The sequence below is a fragment of the Schistocerca gregaria genome, chromosome 4 (genome assembly GCF_023897955.1).
Source record: "Schistocerca gregaria isolate iqSchGreg1 chromosome 4, iqSchGreg1.2, whole genome shotgun sequence".
Classification (NCBI taxonomy): Eukaryota; Metazoa; Arthropoda; class Insecta; order Orthoptera; family Acrididae; genus Schistocerca; species Schistocerca gregaria.
Window position 1 is genome coordinate 680,961,887 of NC_064923.1, and position 6,930 is coordinate 680,968,816.

At 41.2% G+C, this 6,930-nt stretch overlaps 2 non-coding genes across 2 annotated transcripts; both read left to right on the plus strand.

Moving 5' to 3' along the window:
• The first annotated feature begins 5,946 nt into the window (after window positions 1-5,946).
• Trnas-cga (transfer RNA serine (anticodon CGA)) lies at window positions 5,947-6,021 on the plus strand. Its single transcript has one exon. It is a non-coding gene; the product is annotated as a tRNA-Ser (tRNA).
• A 527-nt stretch (window positions 6,022-6,548) lies between these two features.
• Trnas-cga (transfer RNA serine (anticodon CGA)) lies at window positions 6,549-6,623 on the plus strand. The gene has a single exon. It is a non-coding gene; the product is annotated as a tRNA-Ser (tRNA).
• The last annotated feature ends 307 nt before the right edge of the window (window positions 6,624-6,930 follow it).

Below are 6,930 nucleotides of genomic sequence, written 5' to 3' on the forward strand. Positions count from 1 at the left end.
TAAGTTACCTTATATTTGTGCACACTAAAACATCCGTTGTGCTGATCCTTCACCATAAATGTGTGCTATTACTTGGTCCCTTTTCATTGATTGCGCAATTTGGTGACGATTGCATGTTGGTAGGTGGATTTGCAGGTAGAATTGCTTTACTCTTGTCATTTCTTGGTGGCGATGATAGATATCAGTTCCAGAATAGTTACAGCTCATTATCCATCCATCCGAGGCATTGGAAAGCGGCACGGAAAGCCTCTCTTGGCACCAGAACAATTTACAACTTTTACATGAGCAGTTGGCAGTTTGGTAGCTCGTCCCGGACTGACTCTTTGTTCCACCTTTCTGTCCATGCCAACCACATTTTGCGCGCGCTACGAAGTTCCGTTCCCGAAGGGAACCACAACACCTTTTACATACGAAATAATTAAGAACCCTAAGTGAAGGTGAGCAGTTTACATAACAGCAAACAAACATTTTAAATAAAATAGGACATTAGCATGTATTGGTAGTTCTACACAAAATTATTTAAATAAAATAAATTTTGAAGATAACCAAAGAGATTATATGACAAAGACTAAATATATAATTTACTCACATTATACATATTACAGAGATTACACTTCCTACACTCTAAAAGACATCAAAGTTTTTTTACAAAGAAAGGAGTATACAATTTGGTGTTATCGGCTCAATAAAAAAAAAATTATGGAAACTCAACGATGTAACAGTAAACAAAACAAGAGGCAAAATAAATCAGTAGAGCATTAGAGCTATGGTGTTACAAATTTACCATGAAGTACTTCCCACACTATAATTTTGTGTATGAATCTGACTGTACCTCGGCGGGGTCAGGGATTTTTCTCTGCCTCGTGATGGCTGGGTGTTGTGTGCTGTCCTTAGGTTAGTTAGGTTTAAGTAGTTCTCAGTTCTAGGGGACTGATGACCTCAGAAGTTAAGTCCCATAGTGCTCAGAGTCACTTGAACCATTTTTTGACTGCACCTGCTGCAACAGCGACAGTGGTGCACTCCTGCATCGCACAATGCAAAATGGCAGATATCAAAATAAGTGAGCACGGAGTAGAAAAGCGACATAAAATCGAACGTCTGTGGAAAGGTGACTGCACCTGCTGGCATATCTATTGCAATAAGCCAAAACATTTTGACCAATGCCCACCGTGGTGTTGTATATCGCCTGGTAGAGTAGCGGGCAAATGACGCGGTAACAGAAATATGTAAGTGGTGCAGAAACGGACGGGGTGGATCACAGTTACGAAGATACGGGCTGGAAAGGGTAAACCCATCGACATAAGCGACTCTAACAAATGCTAGATTATTTATATGCAGAGCCTGTGAACGAGTAAATTACCTCGACCTTCTTGGAGAGCCACAAATCAATAGATACCTGTGCCCAAGTTCGTGCTATCTTCCCTCACTTTCCGCAAGGTTCGCAGGAGAGCGTCTGTAAAGTTTGGAAGGTAGGAGACGAGATACTACCAGAAGTGAAGCTGTGAGTACCGGGCGTGAATCGTGCTTCGGTAGCTCAGATGGTAGAGCACATGCTCGCAAAAGGCGAAGGTCCCGAGTTGGAGTCTCGGTCACACAGTTTTAATCTGCCAGGAAGTTTCAGTTAAGTGTTTGCCAAATGCTTGTCGATTTCTACAGGGGAACGGCGTTTCTTTTCTCGTCGTATCAGGTCACAAAATCTGTGCCAGAATTCTACAATAAACTGACACATTTAATATTTATCTGTTGTTCAGCTCTTTTCCCTCCGACCTTCGTTAAGAACAACAATGACAAGTGCCTGTTTTCCCTCACATAGAACACACCGTTGATCCGGAAATCTATTATAAAGTGTTGGAAGGAGAAAGACCAGTTCTTCACATAATCGACAAATATTTTGTTACAGATTCTCCCCTGGTTGTTGTAATCGTGTCTATACGGGAGGATTTTAGTCGCTTTCTGATTCCCCAGTCACTTTTATCTGTATCTGCTGCATCTGTCACGCTTCTACCTCTGTGATGACCTACGTCTTTATAAACACCGTTATATTAATATTTACATTTACACATATACTCTGTGATAATTGTGAAGTGCGTATCACACATTACGTGTTTCCTCTTAGATAACCGCGTTATCTGTGGGAAGTCCGAGATTAAAACTGTTACTGTCCGCTAAGTAGATTACACTTAAGTCACACTCCCCTGAAAACAGCAAATATTGCTTCAGTACGTATATGCGACTTTCTGTCCCAATAATATATTTTCCTGTTCCTCGCCAAATTTCAAAGCCGGTCGCAAACCAAGTTAGATATACCATACCGACGTATTTTCTATGGAAAAAAAAGCTTTGTGACATCCAGATTTCCCCTTCCACGGCGCTTATAAAATCATCTGCGAAGAGAGTGAGTTGAGTTTCTCATAACTAATGGTTTCGGAACTTCCGTTGGTTTCCATGAAGTTATTGACTGCAGAATATATTTTAGGATGCTGCTACAAACAGATGTAAGCTAGCACGCTGGTTCTGTGTAAGAGTCTAATTTCCTTTTGTGTAGTAGGGTTTGAACTTCTCTCTTTTCCGAACACGGGGAATCTACTCCTTGACAGAGGGATCAGTGTTAATCTATCATAAGGTACAGCTAATTCATTGAAAGTATCGGTGTAGAGCGTGGCAGGGGATCTTATTAAATTCCAGTGGTTTCAGCAACTTTCCAACTCCTCTAGTGCTCTTCACCCTCTCATCCTAGTGTCGGTTCACCTATTGATGATTCCCCGGTTTTCTTTTGTAAAGGAAAATTTGAAGCCAGATTCGAGTAGAGGAACTGTAGTACGAACTTTAGTCCACCATTTTTTAGATGCCGTATGTCGTCTTCCACTTAATCGTCTGACCTACTGGATAGAAGATTTAGACCTGTTGACCACGTAGTACTAAGACGAGAGGAAGCCAATAAATCGGCAACATGGGAGAGGAGGTGAAGAAGTTCAACGGCTTCTGTGGTGGATGAAGGTATTAATCTCATCAGCAAAGGATGCAACGAATAGTGTTCTCTTGACAGTGGTACCTGAACGATAGTAAAAGCACAGATGATGGATCTCATCACAATGAATCTAGTGGATGAAACCACTCACCAAGCAGTACAAAATTCTTGCGACAAGGGGCTACGAGATCAGTATCTTTCTACATGTTGATGGTGGATGCGAACATTAGTAGCGTCTGTTACCAAAGTGGTCAACAGTGAAGGGTGTCTGTTTCCACATTGGGCGGCCTGTTAAAAGCCATCCGCCTATTCGATCACATGTCACAAACTGAACCACAGGGCTGCAGGGTTTAAAACGGGATACCGGGCGTAATAAAAGGAAAGTCACTATGCTTGGAACGGTTTTTGTGGTTAAATGGAATTTAACAGAATCCATAACAAATCTTACATACCCTCAGAGTGAATATCATGTCTTTCATTTGTAACATCAAACAACGGCAATAACATCATAAATGCACACCACCTGTTTATAATGAAAAGAGAAAAAAAGTTAGACAAAAGTCTGTTTTGGAAAACAAGAAAATGAGTTATCAAAATAGCAGGGTCACATAAAACTAATCGTAGGAGACTTCAACGTACCGATCAGCAGACAAGAGAAACAAAATGCAATAGCAGGAGATGTTCCTGTACACAAATGTACCAATAAGAGCAGAGAAGGGCTTGTGAAATTCTGCAGGAAATTCGACTTAAAACTAATATCAACCTCTTTCTAGAAAATTAACAAGAAGAAAGAAGACCTGTTCTTTTCCTATTACACTTTTGGTCTCATATCAGCTGGATCAGTGTCAATAACCAAACAAAGCCATAGGAACGTCATGAACGTACGGGTCAGAAGAGGACTAGGCATAGACTCGGACTAATTTTTAACAGTAATCGAAGCCAAATTTCAACCGAAAAGACCAAACCTCAAAATTAAAATGAGGCAACAGGAACGAATTCACTAAAAAGCTTCTCACAAAGATGGGAAACTGGGACGAGATTAGAGAAACTCTAAAACAACAAGAATGACCACCAAGACGAAGGAAACGTCGATGTGGAACAAAATACTTGCGAAGCGATAGAATGTAAACAAACAGCTTGGAAGGAATGGACGTCATTCAGAAAGGAAAGAGACTGGAACATATTCACTGAGATCAGGAAACAGACATCAAAAACTATTAAGGCAGAAAACGAAACATAACACAAAACGATTAGAGGAAATATATTCAAATTTCAGTTCGAACAACACCAGGGATTTCTACAAACTTTTCAAAGCAGAAATGTCAGGGTACCAGCCGATGAGCCTGTACATCAAAGATTCAACAGGAAACCTGATTATCAGCAACAAAAACAACTTCGGGTTATTAGTAAAACACTTCAAGAATCTTGTAAAGCGCGAGGAACCAATATAACGACAAGTTTTCAGACAATCAAAAGGGAAACACATCTTCAGAGCTCCTATCACAGCATCAAACTAAAGAATGCAGCGTCCAGTTAAAAACAAAGCAGCAGATGAAGGCGGGAAGTTAGCTGATATGTGGAAACTGGGAGGGATGCAGACAGTTGAAACGATTTACTTAAAGATTACCGGGAAAATGAAGAACACCGTACGAGAGGAAACAAGTGGTAATCCATTCGCCACATAAAGGGGGAAATATGACAGACACAAACTATTACCGAGGCATATCTCTAGTTCAAGTCACCTACAAAATTATATCCAAAGCTCAACTGAACATCATAGGTGACCACGGATAATACACAATTGGCGAGTACCAAGAGGGCTTCAGAAAAAGTAAATTGTGCACAGAGAAAATTTTTAACTTGGAAACAGTTCTCAGGGGCAGAACAATACGGAACCTTAACACAGTTTTTACTTTCATTGATTTCGAAAAAGCCTACGTTTCCGTAGACAGACAGGCAGGCACACGCACATTATTCCCAAAAGAGGATGAAGAAAGCATCCACAAAATAGCAATACAATTAGTCGAACAGTCACAGCTTGAAAAGCTAAATAACTAAGAGAAGTCTCTAAACTCTTCGGAATTAGCACGGGAGTTTGGGTATGGCAATGACCTCTGATCAGTTGCCTTCCATTTGATATCAGACACGGTGTTGAGAGGCTGAAATAAATAACTATAATAAAAAAAACTTCGAAGAAATCCATCTGAGAGATGTCAGAGAAAGGTTCGAAGTGAATTGTCTCGCATTTGCTAATAGCATTCATTAATTTCGAAGGACTAAACAGATGCAAAGATAATGACAGAAAAATTTCATAAAATTGCAGGTAAATCCGGATTATAAATATCGTATGATAGAACGAAACACATCGAACCAAAGCAAAACGAGGGAAAGTATAATTAAACTCAATGGAATCATCAAAAGAGCTGAAAAGTTCTAGTATTTAGGAGAATGGATACAATCAAACAAATTAAACAACACCACAATTAAAGAAATACTGAGGAAAATGGAATTAGCATACCCTAGAACGATGTAATAAAATATCATTATCGTGCAAGGCAAAAATTGAACACTATGAAACAGTAATTAAACAGGAAGCACTATATAGATCCGAATGCGGTGCACTGAATAAAAAAGTCGAACAAGAAGAACTGGAAAAGAAATAAAGGTAAATACTAAGAAAAATCTGAGGACCACAAAACAACAAAGATAATGAAACTTCCTGGCAGATTAAAACTGTGTGCCCGACCGAGACTCGAACTCGGGACCTTTGCCTTTCGCTGGCAAGTGCTCTACCAACTGAGCTACCGAAGCACGACTCACGTCCGGTACTCACAGCTTTTACTTCTGCCAGTATCCGTCTCCTACCTTCCAAACTTTACAGAAGCTCTTCTGCGAAACTTGCAGAACTAGCACTCCTGAAAGAAAGGATATTGCGGAGACATGGCTTACTCACAGCTGTGAGTAACGGACGTGAGTCGTGCTTCGGTAGCTCAGTTGGTAGAGCACTTGCCCGCGAAAGGCAAAGGTCCCGAGTTCGAGTCTCGGTCGGGCACACAGTTTTAATCTGTCAGGAAGTTTCATATCAGCGCACACTCCGCTGCAGGGTGAAAATCTCATTCTGGAAACATCCCCCAGGCTGTGGCTAAGCCATGTCTCCGCAATATCCTTTCTTTCAGGAGTGCTAGTTCTGCATGTTTCGCAGAAGAGCTTCTGTAAAGTTTGGAAAGTAGGAGACGGATACTGGCAGAAGTAAAAGCTGTGAGTACCGGACGTGAGTCGTGCTTCGGTAGCTCAGTTGGTAGAGCACTTGCCCGCGAAAGGCAAAGGTCCCGAGTTCGACTCTCGGTCGGGCACACAGTTTTAATCTGTCAGGAAGTTTCATATCAGCGCACACTCCGCTGCAGGGTGAAAATCTCATTCTGGAAACATCCCCCAGGCTGTGGCTAAGCCATGTCTCCGCAATATCCTTTCTTTCAGGAGTGCTAGTTCTGCATGTTTCGCAGAAGAGCTTCTGTAAAGTTTGGAAAGTAGGAGACGGATACTGGCAGAAGTAAAAGCTGTGAGTACCGGACGTGAGTCGTGCTTCGGTAGCTCAGTTGGTAGAGCACTTGCCCGCGAAAGGCAAAGGTCCCGAGTTCGAGTCTCGGTCGGGCACACAGTTTTAATCTGCCAGGAAGTTTCATATCAGCGCACACTCCGCTGCAGAGTGAAAATCTCATTCTGGGAACAAAGATAATAATTGGACGAAGTGGATAAATGAAGATTTGTACAGAAACAAGGAAATAATCACAGACAGAATGAAGAAGAGGCGATTAAAGGTTTATGGCAATAATCACAGACTGAATGACAATAGACTAACAAAGAAAATTTTCCGTTTCATTTCCAAATAGCAGAAACAAGCTCTGATTCGAAGCTTCTGACCAGTACTGCAAAATTTCCTATTCAGTAACGAAAACCACAAC